Source organism: Tachyglossus aculeatus, chromosome 9 (assembly GCF_015852505.1).
Source record: "Tachyglossus aculeatus isolate mTacAcu1 chromosome 9, mTacAcu1.pri, whole genome shotgun sequence".
NCBI classification, from domain to species: Eukaryota; Metazoa; Chordata; class Mammalia; order Monotremata; family Tachyglossidae; genus Tachyglossus; species Tachyglossus aculeatus.
The window spans coordinates 28,931,924-28,949,242 of NC_052074.1; positions in this window are offsets into that span (position 1 = coordinate 28,931,924).

The following is a 17,319-nucleotide window of genomic DNA, read 5'->3' on the forward strand; positions in this document are numbered from 1 at the left end:
TTGCAGAAAGGGGAAATACGGTATAAAAATATTCACATAAGTACTGTGAGGCTGGAGTGAGTATCAAAGTACTTAGGAAGTACCCAACCAAGTGCATAGTCAATGCAGAGAGGAGGGTGGAAAAAGGAAATAAAGGGTTTAGGGATGAATAATAATTCTTTCAAAAAAAGCTACCTTCTGGCAACTGGGCCAACAGAACAGTTGGTTTCCTCAGGAAGGCAACAAAAGCCTTTGCATAATAGTAGTTGTGTATTGGACAGAGAATGTGTCTACCAACTCTGCTACAAAGTACTCTCCCAAGTGTTTATAATAATAATAATAATATTGGTATTAAGCACTTACTATGTGCCAAGCACTGTTCTAAGTACTGGGATAGATGCAAGGTAATCAGGTTGTTCCACGTGGGGCTCACAGTCTTCATCCCCATTTTACAGATGAGGTAACTGAGGCACAGAGAAGTTAAGTGACTTGTCCAAGGTCACACAGCTGACAAGTGGCAGAGCTGGGATTAGAACAGTGTTCTGCAAAGATCACAGGCCTGGGAGTCCAAAGGACCTGGGTTATAATCCCGGATCTGCCACTTGTCTGCTGTGCGATGTTGGGCAAGTCACTTCACTTCTATGTGCCTCAGTTTCCTCATTTGTAAAATAAGGATTAAGACTAGGAGTTCCATGTGGGACAGGGGTTGTGTCTGACCTGATTGCCTTATACCTAACCCAGGGCTTAGAGCAGTGCTCGGCCCATAGTAAGCACTTAAAAAAACTGCTTAAAAAATACTACAGTAAGTGCTCAATAGATATAATCAGTTGATTGATTATTTGTTCAGTGAATACTTTGTGCCAACCACTGTACTGAGCATTGGGATAGATCCAAGATAAGCCGATCAGACACAGCCTCTTTCTCACATAAATTGTTGATCGAAAGTTGTAATCCTGCTCTTTGGTGGTTGGAGATTCTCCTAGCAGGTGTTGTCAATGCATGCTTTCTTCTTATTAGAATCACCTGTGGCTTAACACGCCCCTTAGATTGTGAGTTCCATGGCATGGACTCTGTCTGTCCTGATTATCTTGTATCTACCCCAGCACTTAAAACAAAGCTTGGCACATAGTAAGCACTTAGCTCCCTGTGGGCAGAAAATGTGTCTGTTTTATTGTTATTGCATACTCTCCCAGGCACTTAGTACAGTAGTCTGTACACTAAGCACTCAATAATAATTGAATGAATGAAATGCCACTATTATGATTATCATTGCCATAATTGTGGTATTTAAGTGCTTACTATGTGCCAGGCACTGTACTAAGCACTGGGGTGGATACAAGTAGGGATTGTCTCTATTTGTTGCCAAATTGTACTTTCCAAGCACTTAGTACAGTGCTCTGCACACAGTAATCACTCACGAAATACGATTGAGTGAATGAATGATTACAAGCAAATCTGGTTGGACACAGTCCCTGTCCCACACGGGGCTCAAAGTCTCTTTCCCCATTTTACAGATGAGGTAACTGAGGCACAGAGAAGTGAAGCTACTTGCCCAAGGTCACCCAAGAGACAAGTGGCAGAGCTGGGATTAGAACCCATGACCTTCTGAATCCCAGGCCTACAGTCTATCCACTACACCATGCATATTAGTGGAAGGAAACCACCAGAAAGCTTTCATTAGCAGATGCAGTAACACTGAGGGAGGGATACCTTGTGGATGAAAGAATGAGAGCCTTCAACACCTGGATGTTCAGTGAAGCAATTAGTGGTATTTGAGGGCTTTCTGTGTGCAAAGCACTGTACTTAGTGCTTGGGAGAATACAGCACAACAATGAATGGACACATCCCCTGCCCACAACTAGCTACTACTTTGTTCCTCTCAAGCTAATCACTATGCCTCAGTCTTGTCTCTCCCATCACCGACCTCTTGCTCACATCCTCTATTGTGTCTTTGCTCTGCCCCCTTCAAACCCCAAAACACTCTAGTTTTCCCCATTTGTAAAGCTTTTCTGAAATCACATCTTCTCCAGGAGGCCCTCCCTAATCAATTTTTAATCTTCCAATTTTATATCCCCTCAATTTCCACTTCCTATGTGTGTGCCACCTAATCATCTAAGTATTTTCAATCTCCTGAAGCACTTATAAACAGACCTTACATCCCCCATTACTTAAGCACTGACGCATATACCCATCCTGTTTGTTTCCTCCTATTGATCAATGACATTTGAGTGCTTACTCTATGCAGAGCACTGTACTAGGGTCTTGAGAGAGTACAATAATCTGTCATTTATTTTAGTGTCTGCTCCCTGTCTAGATTTTAAACATCTTGATAGTAGGGATTATGTCCACTAATTCTACTGTGCTCTCCTAAGCACTTAGCACAGCACTTACCAATGGTATTCATTGAGTAGTCCCTGTACACAGAGTACTGTACACTGTACTACTACTTGAGATGAGTGCATGTCACTAGAATTGATAGGCACAACCTATCAAGGAGCTTACATAATAGATGCTTAATATTATTGACAAATTGATTTTGGAGTGAAGGTGGGGGAGAAATTAGAATAATACCCAATAGGTTGTATGATATACTGTGCTCTCCCAAGCGCTTAATACAGTGCTTTGTATTAACGATTATTAATAATAATGATGATAATTCATTCAATCGCATTTATTGAGCACTTACTGTTTGTAGAGCACTGTACTAAGCGCTGCCTGCAGTGAACTTGCCTATAAGTCTGTGACTGTACTTGGCCCCAGGTTCTCTTCAGAAACAAGTGAACAATAACTACCCTACGAGAAGCTAGACAATAAATACACAGCCTCTGACTTGAAAATGCATTTGCCTCAAACAGTCCTACCTCTCTGCCTGGAGAAGCAGCACGGCCTAGTGGATAGAGCCTGGGAGTTAGAAGCACTTGGGTTCTAATCCCAGCTCTGCAACTTTTCTGCTTTGTGACATTGGGCAAGTTGTTTCACTTCTCTGGGCCTCAGTTACCTCATCTGGAAAATAGGGATTAAGGCTGTGAGCCCCATGTGGGACATGGATTGTGTTCAAACTGATTAGCTTTACCCCAGTGCTTAATACAGTGCCTGGCACATAGTAAGTGCTTAGCAAATACCATAAAAAAAGAAGGGTTCCTTTAAGGAAAAGCATTCCAACAGGTGTCGCTGCTCAAACTGATGAACTCAATAAGCAATCAACTCTTCTAGCTTCACCTGACTGGTCTCTTCCCCCTTCAGTAGGGAGAAAAGAGCTGAGACAAGATGCATCTAACAGGTAATAATAACATTAATTTTGGTATTTTGTTAAGTGCTTTCTATGTACCAGGCACTGTAGTAAGTGCTGGGGTAGATACAAGGTAATTGTGACTGTGTTACCTGCATCCAGACGGTAAGGATAAGAACTCTGAGAATCACTGGCTAATGTCTTTCACTGCCTGTTTATTAATTCCTGCAGTTTCTCATTGTAGAATCTACCAACTCTATTGTATTGTACTCTCTCAAGTGCTTAGTACAGTGCTCTGCACACAGTATCTACTTATCTTTCTTTAATCTACCCAGTCTCTGTCAGTTTGACTTACCAAGGATGGTGTGCCAGCAGATGACTCCAGACTTCAGTTTACTTACAGAGATAGGAAGTGGGGTTGCTTTTTTTTTCCTCAGTTAATATTTTGTGCTAAAAATGGTCTTTGTACAAAGGAAGCCAAAGTATATTTCAAATCCAAATGCCCCAACTTGTGTTTCAGTAGTTGTGGACAGGAAACATGTCTACCAACTCTGTTGTATTGTGCTCTCCTAAGCTCTTAATCAGTGTTCAGCACAGAGTGAGCACTCAATAAATGCTATTAATGATGATGAAAGCAAAATAAGAGATGGCAAAGTCTTGGGAAAATTGAAAGCGAAGTCAAGGGATTCTACATGCCACTCCATCGACCTTCTGATCCACATAACCAACAACCTCAGCGGCTGGTTGTCTGGTTTTACGTTGGATAGTCTGGTTTTTCATTTTTTTTTCCTGTGTTGTAGATTTGGCCCTGGGTGTTTTGATTTTTATTTTCAGTTCCCTTCCATCTTGGCTCCTGCTGCCAAGTGTCACAGCTCTGTTGCTCTGCCTCTAGTCCCCTACACTCTGCAATAAGTGGGAAGGTCAGTGCTTCTACCCGCTCTTCACCACTCAGAGAAAGACTCTGGGTCTTGGGGGGAATATCCACAAAATAGCACAATGATGTTATCCATATACATAATGTGTAGACCGTCGTGTGTATCTAACACATCAGTATTCTTGAGTTCCTTCATGACCACTCAGCATTTGCTCCTGAAATCACTTATAATAAGAAGAATGGTATTTATTATTATAATAAATAATAATAATGGCATTTGTTAAGCCCTTACTATGTGCAAAGCACCGTGCTAAGCGCTGGGGAGGTTACAAGGTGATCAGGTTGTCCCACATGGGGCTCACAGTCTTAATCCCCATTTTACAGATGAGCTAACTGAGGCCCAGAGAAGTTAAGTGACTTGCCCAAAGTCACACAGCTAAGTGGCGGAGCCAGGATTAAAACCCATGACCTCTGGCTCCCAAGCCTGTGCTCTTTCCACTGAGCCACGCTGTGCTTACTATTTGCCAAGCACTGTTCTAAACACTAGGGTAAATACAAGTTAAACAGGTTGGACATAGTCCTTTGTCCCACATGGGGCTCGTACTCTGCCCATTTTAAAGTTGAGGCCCGGTGAAGTGTCTTACCCAAGGTCACACAGCAGGCATGTGGGAGAACCAGATTTAGAACCCAGATCCTTCTGACTTCCAGATAATAATAATAATGATGGTATTTGTTAAGCACTTACTATGTGCCAAGCACTGTTCTAAGCGCTGGGGTTGATATAAGGAAATGAGGTTATCCCGTGTGGGGCTCACAGTCTCAATCCCCATTTTTACAGATGAGGTAAACTGAGGCACAGAGAAGTTAAGTGACTTGCCCAAAGTCACTCAGTTGATAAGTGGCGGAGCTGGAATTAGGACCCATGACCTTTGACTCCCAAGCCTGTGCTCTTTCCGCTAAGCCACGCTGTAGATCCGTGACCTATCCACCTAGCCACGCTTCTTTTAGGAAAAATGAAGTAGAAAATTCAGGCAGAGTCCTCTTCTGGGCAGATGTTCTTTGGACAAACCAAGCAAAAAAGGACAGATCAAATGTTAAAGTGCTCTTTCATCCGTATCACCTGCTTTACTATTGACCACCTGCTTTCCTATTGACCCCCTGCTTGTCAGCTGTGTGACCTTGGGAAAGTCACTTAACTTCTCTGTGCCTCAGTTACCTCATCTGTAAAATGGGGATTAAGACTGTGAGCACCCTGTGGGACAACCTGATCACCTTGTAACCTCCCCAGTGCTTAGAACAGTGCTTTGCACATAGTAAGCACTTAATAAATGCCGTTATTATTATTCTTGATCTTCAGTATGTTGGCCCGGCCGTATTTTCACGGCTAGCTTAGTATTCATTCACTCGATGCATATTTTTTTCCACTGCCGTGAGCCGCTAAAGATTCCAAAGTTTAATGAACTGCAAGACCATTGGACTCATGTGAATTGAGTAAAACCTGTTGACCAATTGCATACTGGTTAAACAACTGGAAGCCATTCTGAGAGGGAATGCAAATTGGCTTCACAGAGCATGGTGTCTCTAAGCCAGCAGGTAAAATGTATAAAAAATAATTCTCCCAAGAAAGTGCCCAGAGCCACACTTTTTCTCATTAAAAACCTCCTTCAGAGCATAATGAAGTGAAGGAATGAGTAGTTCTGGCCCCAAAACCTTCCCTTTCTCTGTAAAGACTCCCTGTCCCTATCCTGGTTACTGAAGTGTTCTGGTAAGAGAAACTGAACTAACTTGACATGTGTGTTTAGGTGTTCCTCACCAAACCAGGAAGATAACATTTCTCAGAAGAAAGCTGCTCTTAAATACCTCTAATTCTAGTTCTAATAGTTTTAATCCCATTTCCCTGGGTCTCACATCTAACACGGAGGTGCAGCAATTTCACGACATTAGATGTTAGACAATCCCAAAGGCTGTAGGAATATTGGCCTTCATAAGGAAACAACAATAAGCTTTTTATGATCCATTATGGGATGGTACTCTCCCAAGTTCTTAGCACAGTGCTTTGCACGTAGTAGGTGCTCAAAAAATTTGATTGGAGGATTGGGGGAGTAACTTCATGCCTCGCCCATTCAGCTTTGTCAATCAAACCTGTCCTGCCCCAACCCCTGCTTCTGGTCCTAGTATTGAATATCTCTGGCTTCTAGTCAAATAGTTTAATTTGTGGTTTTTCTCCCTCCTCTATTCATATTCTGAATGACAGAATAGGATGGGGAAGAGGGGCAAAAATAGGTGGAGGAAAGAGGAGGCAGAATTAAGGACCCTTTTCTTAACAACATGGACTCTCTCTTGTAATTTCTCCTTACTCCTTGGCAGGTTCAGTAACCATTACAGTCATGGGAAAGAGGACTATGGCTCTGTCAATTGTATCACTGTGTGCAAAGCACAGTACTAAGCACTTTGGAGAGTACAATAGAACAGAGTTGGTAGACACGTTCCCTGTCCACAGCAAGTTTACAGTCTAGAGGATCCTGCTTAGACTGAGGGCTTCAGTAAAAACTAGCCATGGGCAGCAAGCATCCTTTGCTTCTATTATACTATCCCAAGTGCTTAGGGCAGTAAGGCATGGGACCCTTAAGACCTCAGGAGCCAAGGTCCATTGGTAAGGAAGGTTCACATGAGACATACCACAGTAGTTCCTCCAGATTAACTTGTTAAAATAAGATGCAGGGAGTCCCTTTCCTCTGTCAATCCAGCTTTTATAATGCTTTGCCCAGTTGGGTCTATGGGTTAGCCAGCAGGAGAGACTCGGGTTTTTTCTGCACAAGGGGGATTTGAGGATTAAATAAAACAGGAGAATGACCCCTCTGGGCAGATTTCTGCCAGGAACTTTCTTCCTCCAACCTGCTGGTCATTCATTCAATCATATTTATTGAGCGCTTACTGTGTGCAGAGCACTGCACTAAGTGCTTGGGAAGTACAAGTTGGAAACATATGGAGACGGTCCCTACCCAACAGCGGGCTCACAGTCTAGAAGGGGGAGACAGACAACAAAGCAACACATATTAACAAGATAAAATAAATAGAATAAATATGTACAAGTAAAATAAATAAATAGAGTAATAAATATGTACAAACATATATATATGATCCTGCTCACACTCTCCAGAATACACTATGGCTTTAAGCGGGAATAATTTGGGTTGGGGAGGGAAAGGAGAGAGGGGAAATGAGGTCACGAGGGCTATTTATATAGTGAGTGCATTCATTCCTATTAATTCTGTCAAGTGGTCCGATGGCTGAGTATATTGCCAGCCAGGAGAGAGAAAAGTTCAGTTTCAAGATAATTTTCCAAGAAAGAGTGAGACTGGCGTAAATATGGGAATAGCTTATATTCTCACAGCACTTCTCTGAGAGTACAGCGAGGCGGTGTGGTCTAGCGGAAAGATCAGGAGTGTGGGAGTTGGGAGACCAGGGTTCTAGTCAGGTCTCATTTGTTGAAAGGCTCATTTCAACAGTCTTGGTGTTACTGTTTCCCCAAGCCTAAAGGTCCGTTGTCTAGTAAATTCAGCTTTAATTTCTTGGCCAGCCACTGACAGAAATAAGTTTTCAGCCCCTGGTGTTCACTGGCTGCTGGACCCCTTTCACTACTGATTAGAATTTTCAGGTGATAGAATAGCAAGGCACCACATGCTTTGAAAACAAGCAGGGATCCGAGATATCTAAAAAGGGAAGAACAGAAACAGAAAGGAGATTTTTGGATAAAAGTTAGTGTTACAATTTCATTAGATTGTGAGACTCTTTAGCGCAGGGTTCTTGCCTCTTACTTCCATTGTACTCTTCCAAGGAGTCAGGGTACTATGCAGAATTCAGTAATAGCTCAATTAAATACTGATAAATGAATGAACAATGTAACAAAAATAAGTGAATGGGCTTTCACACTCCCTGAAAATCAAGTGGTTATAAAATGAATTTGCATTATTACTATGCTCAGGCTAATTTGTAAGCCTGATTGTAATTGAAAAATTATACAGGGCTTAAATATTTCAGTGAACCAACTTCGGATAAAAAGAAAGAAAATATCCTCAAAGTCCTGTTCTGCATACTATTGAACTCAGCACAGCCTCACCCAATTGCCATCAGTTTTATTATTTCTCTCACAACAGAAACTTTGCCAAAGGTTTGAGAAAACAGCCAGGGCTTTAGTGAGACTCATTCAAATCCAGGAATTTCTCTCTCTTTTGACGTTGGAAGACATCCAGGCAGGTAGACAGAAATCAAGGCTTGAAATAAAAAAGGCAATAGCTGCCCTGCTTAGATGCTAATTGAAATTCCAGGATGTGAATTTTACCTCAAATTAAAATGGACCCTTAGGTCTTCCACTTCAGTGCCCTTAAACCCCTTTTGTTCCCGATATAGGATTAAATGAATATATCCTGGGGTTTCTTTCTGAGTAGTGTTAATAATCTACTTTATTCAATGTTTAAGGTGTCATTTTATGTCACAGTAATTCACTGAATCCATGGCAGTGGCTGTTCATTAGTTGTCAGAGCAGTCTCATATTGCTGTTTATACTGTGCCACTTAGAAAGTGAGAACCCTTGTTTCATCTCTAATGGGAGAGGCAGGACCAAAATATAGTAAAATGCACAACACACAGAAAGATAATTGCAAGTGTTTCTACTTTCTTAATATTCCTGTTTTGGAAAAAGGTCAAGAGTGGAAGTTGACGAAATGTAATAACAAGGGTATGGAAAAAATGAGAAAATATACAGTGTCCCTAACTTAATGAATACAAAAGTGCTAAGCATGGTTTTAGATACATAAATTAATTGCAGCTAAATTATCTCCTTCAAAGGATTTTTAGTGGGCCAAAAAAGTCACATTAACCACTGTTAATGTCCCTGTCCTGATCAGTTTTTGTCCCTTTGTAATTATCCTGGAATTTTCAATATGATCAAGATTTTTTGATATAGCAGGGTGGGGATGAATTGCCCAGCTTGGGTTATGTTATCATCAGGACAGGCTGCTTTGGAAGGTTTTACCAGCTTGGGTCCCCTTTTGGGTGATCCACCTGTGAGCTTCTAGGGGACCCCAAGCCTTTTAAGGTCCCTTTACAGTGAAACTCCTGTTTTCACTCATTGTCCCCCAGTTCTCTCTTCCAAGTGTTAATATGACTGACCTCTCCCACCTTCTAATTTGTGGCATCTTGCATTGACTTGCTCATGCCATATTGATGAACTCAATGCCACTGATTGATATTGATCATCCTGAAGTATGACAAACTTCTCAGCTGTGACCGGATTAAGGCAACTTCCCTCTTGAGGCTGGTGCTTACATTGGTCTTTCACAGGTCTCTTCAGTCATGTGCACATCCGAAACATTTCACAGCCTCCTCCACTAATGAATGAGTAGCTGGCAAGCCCAGTGGCTGAAGATGTCTTTCTGGTTTTCCCAGAAGGATGATAAACTAGGGCATAGCCGTGCGCAGAAAAAAACACTGAGAAGAGTTGACCCCCTCTGTTTCTCCTCCACACTTGTGAATGATCATGATTGCTGCCATCCAAATGGGGCTTTCTGGTAGCCTCCCTTGCCCAGTGCCTTTTTAAGAAAGGTCTGAAGTGGAAATCTAACCTCTTAGTCTTTCCAGAAATACCTTGAATTCACTTGAAAATGGGGACTGGCTAATGTGGAGCCCAGATTGGTGGTGATAATAGCTGTGGTGTTTGTTGATAAGCAGTGTGATATTTAAGCACTTGCTGGGATAGAGAAAAGATAATCAGGTCAGACAATCCCTGCCCGACATGAGGCTCACAGTCCAAATAGGATGGAGACAGATATTTAATCGCCATTTTACAGATGACAAAACTGGGGCACAGAGAAGTGACTTCTCCTCTGTGGGCAAGGAACATGTTTTATACTGTACTCTACCAAGCGCTTCGTATAGTGCTCTATACACAGTAAACACCGTAAGTACCATTAATTGATTGGTTACCCAAGGTCACACAACAGGTAGAACCCAGGTCCTTTGACTCCTATGCCTGTGTTCTTCCCATTAGGCCACACAGCCTCTGTGGCCACCTCACTCTTCAACAGATGGGACATCAGGATCATCATTCAAGGAAGTGTTCAGCTGAGCATTACTGGCAAGTTCCCTGAGTAGTTACAGAAAGCACCAGAGACTTCGTGGGGATATACAGACCTGGGATGTTATTCTTTCCAGTAGTCTCAGGATGCGCTTAATTGTTTTTCCATGAGTAAACTGAGGCCCAAAAAAGATAAATGTCTTCCCCATATGGTTTTGTGTGAACTCTAAGTAAAGACAGGTTTGGACAGTCAGCTGAGCACTTAATCCTTGCCTTAGGTGCCTGAACTAGGAGACACATGAAATTACAGATCCTCAGAGAGCCTGTAGATCACCTGCTTTTCTTTACATTCACAGAAACCTGTGTACTGGAAACTGCAGGCTTCATCCATCTGGTGTCTCATATTCCTAAGAACTAAAGGCTCAGAACTTTAGGGACAGTTATGCTGTCGAGCCGGAAGTCAGATAGATTGAGACCTGTAACTCTTTGAGAGCAGTATAGCTGGTTGGTAAGTAAAGCAAACCCATGTTTGGATTGTCATGTTCCCTTGTCTAGAATGCCTCTCCCTCCCTCTGCCTCTTCCCACCTCACATTTCACCTTACAGTGTTTCATAGGTGCTTAGGCAGGGAAGCCATGGGTGAAGTCGAGTTGCCTTTTTGTTCCCATTTAGCCACAGAGAAAGGGGGTTTAGTGGAGACCCCCGGGAACATATCCAACCCCAGACAGCTGCATCCTAGTCAGGCTCCTGACAACCCCTGCAGGATTACTATGCTTGGGGGCCAGGCCAGAGTGGATTAGCAATCCTACCTTCTCAAATTTCCTTTGGAGAGATTCTTCCAAATTACACATTCCTCCTGGGAAGGAATCTTCTCATTGCCCAGTCCCATTTGACAATTGTTGTTCATTTGATCATTGAGGATTTGGGTGGTTGCAGAAAGGAGAAATTGAGGGATAAATGTTTTGAATATCAAAAAATGCTTTTAGGATTTGGAATGTAATCTCTCATCCTGAGAAATCTATGGATAATGGCTCTAATCTTTAAATGACAAGGACCATATTTATAGTTTATATTTTCTCACAGGAGGAAAGGCGATTTTATTTTTGAATGCCTCGGAAAAAGCCTTTTCACTGTTCACTAAATCAGCCTTCCCAAGCTGTGTCCCCCCACCGGGTCACAGTGTATTAAGATGATATTTTTCTGGAGATGCTATTGGTTCTCCAGGAGACTGGAGGAGGGAAGGAGGGAGGAGAAAGCAGGGCTCTCTAGAAAATAAATGCCTTTTCTGTGGTAAGGTCCAGAGTGAAGGGACTGGTCTCTGGGAAGTGCCACAAGGAATTCCTGCTGGTAGCCCGAGAACAGGTAGGAGCTGAGTGGAAAAGAGACTACTTTTGCTGTCCCTTTTAAGGGTGAGTTTAATTGGGGGAAATCTCACTTGGAAAGCCAGTGGAGAGGAGCAGAACAGCTTTTTGGAAATAGTGTAAGAAGAGGCAGCATGAGTTAAAGAGCATTGTTTATGGACTGTCATTGTGATTGCTAGCATATCTCTTGGAAGAGGTGCTTTATTACTGACAGGGGAGTTTGGGTCTGAGGTGCATATACCTCACAGTTCATTCCTAGGAAAGCAATGACACACAGGGAGCAGATGTCCTAGCAGCAGTTCAGTTAAAGGGGGTTAGAAAGGCAATATTAATCCTACCTGTAAAATAGCTGATTGAATTTCTGAAGCAACATGGGCTAGTGGGAGCCAAAAGGACCTGGGTTCTAATCACAGTTTATCGTTTGTCTGCTGTGGGACCTTGGGTAAGGCAGTTAACTTCCCTGTGCCTCAGTTACCTCATCTGTAAAATAGGGATTAAAACTGTGAGCCCCACGTGGGACATGGACACTGTCCAACCCAGCTAGTATGTGCCCCAGCACTTAGTACAGTGCTTGGCTATGTAAGCGCTTAACAAATACCATTAAAAAGGGAAAGGGCCCGTGGGGTTCATTCTAGGTTTTTTTCTTTGCAAAGCAGCAATCTCGCTTTATTAGAGAGAAGGCTTCATTGGTGATGGAAAAGTTGGGAGATGGATAATTTAGCTGATCGGGTCTATGAGGAGATCCCTAATCGCAATCTGTCACTAAAATGGTCATCAATAAGGACCTGGTTGATAAGGGTGTACCTTTGGGATGTTCTTTGGAATCCTGTGAAGGAACAAAACTGCTGCTTTGCCACAAATACAAACTGTGTAGTATAGGAATTACACTTTTCATAGGAAAGATTGCTAATTGAGGAAGAATTTGAGTTTAAGCATGGTCTTTTAATGGAGAAAGGGAGTGGAACAGAGGAAATCTTGATCTCAATTTTGGTGTTTACCCCTATTGTGAGATCTTGGGTAAATCTTTGGCTTTGGAGCCATTTGCCAATCTGCAGAGTGCTTGGGGTTTGAGGGCTTAGAGCATAAGCTTTGGTTGTTTGTCACTCTGAGGAGCTCAAAACAATGGCCTTGATTATGTTCTTTTTTATGGTTTGTTCTGTTCATCTGCTGACCACTTGCCACTGAAATGGAACAAAAAGGCAGGATGGAATTAGCAGTCATTCCTTTCTGCCTAAAAGAGCTGCTGGGTAACCTTGGGCAAGTCACCTGAAATCTATAGGCCTCAATTTACTCAACTGTAAAATGGGGATAAGGTACCTGTTCTCCCTCACCATTTGGGACAGTGACTGTGTCCAGTTCAATTACGTCTATCCTAGCATCTTGTGTCCATCTTAGCATTTAGTAAGGTCCTTGTCACATTCAACAGATATCACAATAATAAGAAACAGCATTGCCTGGTAGAAAGAGCACAGGAATGGGAATCAGGAGACCTGGATTCTAATTCTGACTCTCCCACTAACCTGCTATGTGACTTTGTGAGTCATTTATCTTCTCTGTTATTATTATTATTATTATTCTCATTATTATTATTATTATTATATGAGGGAATTGGGGCCCATAGAGGTATGCCCAAACAAGGCATGTTTCCAACCCCAATGTGAGAGAGGACCCCAGAGTTCCAAAATCTACAGGCAGCCAGAGAGGAAATGGAGCCAGGGCCCAGAGACACACTGATCTTACATAGCTCCTCCTCTAGACCGTAAGCTCATTGTGGGCAGAGAATGTGTCTGTTACACTGTTCTATTGTACCCTCCCCGGAGCTTAGTACAGGGCTCTGCACACAGTGATAAGTGCACGATAAACGTGATTGACCGACTGACCCAGCCCAGATCCTGGTCTCTTCGCAGGCCGACCCTCATATCATTGCGAGGGTGAGAGGCAGGGGCGTGGAGAGAACCTTGCTGATAGGCCCTGTGGCCTAGCAGAAATACATGGGACAGACAAACCTCCCCAGCACTTAGAACAGTGCTTTGCACATAGTAAGCGCTTAATAAATGCCATTATTATTATTATTCATTGATGACTTTGGGCCAGACTCCAACCAGAGACAGGATGGGAGCATCCAGGGGCTAGCATGTCCATCTTTCAGCTTCAGAAGACACTGCCATGAAGTGAGGAAAGCTGGAAATGGCAATTCCCTCTCAGCCCCAGACTCAAAGCAGTTTGAGGTAATACTAATAATAACTGTGGTATTTGTTAAGCTCTTGCTATTTGTCAGCACTGAAATGCATACAAGCAAATCAGGTTGGACACAGTCCCTATCCTAGATGGGGCTCACAGTCTTAATCCCCATTTTACAGGGGAGGTAACTGAGGCACAGAGAAGTTAAGTGACTTGCCCAAAATCACATAGCTGACAATTGGTGGAGCAAAGATTTGAACCCATGACCTCTGACTCCAAAGCCCGTGTTCTTTCCACTGAGCCATGCTGCTTCTCACCCACAGCCTCCCCTCCACATTAGGAAACTGTGGCTATTGTCTGTCCATCACCTAGGCATTGGAAATAATTGTAAAATCACACTTTTGTTAATGGGAGTAAAATTCACACAGTTAATACAGTTATCCAAGTTCATTACTTGAGAAGAAGTTTTAAATGATTTCTGACAGGGATTGGACTATTAATTTTGAAGTGCCCTCTTCTCCCTCTTATCTCTAGGCAGTTTAACAGTGAAGCTTTCTCTCTTGATTGGAAATCATTCTTCACCCTGATGCTCTCTTTATTTCCCATGTCAGACCAAGTCTCTTCCATCCCCTGGACAGCCAGAACTTTTGTAATTTTTTTTTAATGCTTTCATTCATTCATTCATTCATTCATTCAATCGTATTTATTGAGCATTTACTGTGTGCAGAGCACTGTACTAAGCACTTGGGAAGTGCAAGTCAGCAACATATAGGGATGGTCCCTACCCAACAACGGGCTCACAGTCTAGAAGCGGGGGACAGACAACAAAATAAAACATGTAGACAGGTGTCAAAATCGTCAGAACAAATAGAATTATAGCTAAATGCACATCATTAACAAAATAAATTTTCTCCATACCCTTCCCTTCCCCCAGCCATTCTTGTCTATAGTGCCATCATTTCTTCTTCCTGTTCCAAATGAAGCCCTTTTATAGTTTATCAAATCTGGGCCTGGCTCTTTCATGGTATTTAAACACTTATTATGTTCCAGGTACTGTACTAAGTGCTGGAGGTAGGTACAAGCTACTTGGGGCTCACAGTCTTAATCCCCATTTTACAGTTGAGGTAACTGAAGCACAGAGAAGTGAAGCGACTTGCCCGAGGTTACACGGTAGGCAAGTGATGGTGTCAGAATTAGAACTTGGGTCCTCCAACTCCCAGGCCCGTGCTCTTTCCACTAGGCTAAGTTACTTTTTTTAATGGCATTTGTTTAGCACTATGTTCCAGGAACTGTACTAAGTGTTGGGGTAGATTCAAGCTAATCAGTCCAGGTTCCCAGTGGGGCTCACAGTCTTAATACCTATTTTAAAGATGAGGTAACCGAGGCACAGAAGTGAAGTGACTTACCCAAGGTCACACAACAGGCAACTGACAGAGCTGGGTTTAGAAACCAGGTCCTTGTGACTCCAAGGTCTGTGCTCTATCCTTTAGACAATGCTGTTTCTCATTTTTCGCAAGCATCTCTCTGTTGATCTGCCACACGTATGTCACACAGAGAAGCAGCGTGGCTTAGTGGGAAAACCCCAGGCTTGGGAGTCAGAGGACATTAATTCTAATCCCAGCTCTGCCACTTGTCTGCTGGGTGAATTTGGGCAAGCCACTTCACTTCTCTGGGCCTGTTACCTCATCTGTAAAATGTGGATTAAGACTGTGAGCCTCATGTGGGACAACCTGATTAACTTGTATCTGCCCCAGCACTTAGAACAGTGCTTGACACATAGTAAGTGCTTAACAAATGCCATCATTATTGTTATTATTACACATGGTAATCTGGATGAGGGGTGTAGGGGAGGAATGGGGTAGTGGGGGTGAAGCAGCTGGAACCAGGGCACTGCCTGTTGTGGCCATGCCTCGGTGGTGAATATTTTGGACAGAAGATTGCCTAGAGCATATCACGTGGTGGGCAAGTTCAGCAGGAACCCTGGCTAATGTGGGCAGTCAAGACTACAGGGGCTACCAAGGTGGTTTCTTTGGCAACCTCTGGTGTGCTGCAGGTGGTAGGATTCCAGTTTGCAGTGCTGCACAGAAATCTAATACAAGGGCTTGGGTTCTAATCCTGACTCCTTCATTTATCTGCTGTGTGAACTTGGGTAAGTCATTTAACTTCTGTGGGCCTCAGTTACTTCATCTGCAAAATGGGGATTAAGACTGTGAGTCCCACATGAGACATGGACTGTGTCCAACTTGATTAGCTTGTATCAACCCCAGCACTTAGTATTGTGATTGGCACAGAGTACGTGCTTAACAAACACCATTAAAAAAAGCCCTAAAATAATCTGTTAATTAGATCAACAGATCCATATAGGACTCCCTCTTCTCCCACTCCCTTCTGTGTCACCTTGACTTACTCCCTTTATTCATCCTCCCTCCTAACCCCACAGCTTTTACGTGCATATCTGTAATTTATTTCTATTAATGTCTGTCTCCCCCTTTAGACTATAAACTCCTTGTGGTCAGGGAATGTGTCTTACATTTTATATTGTACTTTCTCTAGCACTTAGTACAGCACTCTGCACACAATAAGCACCCAATAAATATGACTGACTACAGTTCCCACAGAAAATAGCTCTTACTGCAATTCCCCACCCCTAACTCCATAGACCTCTGACAAGGTTGATGGTCATCATCAGCCCAAGGCCCGGGGGGCAAAATGTCCCAGCTCAGCTACTGGTCTGCTGTGTGACCTTGGGCAAATCATTAAACTGCTCTGTGACTCAGTTGCTACTTTGTAAAATGGAGATAAAACACCCCTTCTCCCTTTTGTGAGACCCATGTAGGGCAGGGATTGTCTCCGATCTGATTGCAGTGCACATTTCCCAGCATTTAGGGCAGTACATGGCAAGTGTAGAATCAAAAAAAAAAAAGTAGGGATTGGATTTTGAAGGTTGATAGGGGAGTTTCCCTTCCTAGAAATCTTTGAGAAGACTAGACTCACCCCTCTCTGAATGAAATCAGTTTGATGAGTCTTTCAGAGAACTGGACCAGGTTGTCTTGAAGATGACTTCAATCCCCGAGGTCACCTTCCACCCCACATCGAAATCCACCAGAACTACGGTCAGGGACTACAGTCACATTCAGCTCTAATGTTCTAAAATGTCCTCTCCAACACTCATCCCTGTTGCTGTCCAGATTTCCAACTACCCTGAGCTAATCCACAATACCAGATAGTTCATAATCACAACTCTAACTTGATGAAGGGTCTTTCTTCACAAGCACTTAACAGAACCCAAAGTATCACATTGTCCTTTTTCAGATAGGGCGTGTCGTTCTCTCTGGTGGGGCACAAAGCCTGAGCATTTACTAAAGATGCTAGTAGGCAACCAAATGGTTTTGCTTTAGCCTAAGCACTCATCCTCCCAGGGAGAGTCTGATGAACAGTAAATGGCTTAAAGGCAAGCTGTAAGGAGAAGGAGGAGAAGCCAGTGACCTGTCTAATCCACATGCACAGGGTTGAGACTAATTTTGGCCTGCTGAAGACTGGCAGCTGGCTACTCACATTTTCAGATTTTCATGACAAGAGTGCTTCAGAATACAAGACCGTACTTAAAGTCAAAACTGGGT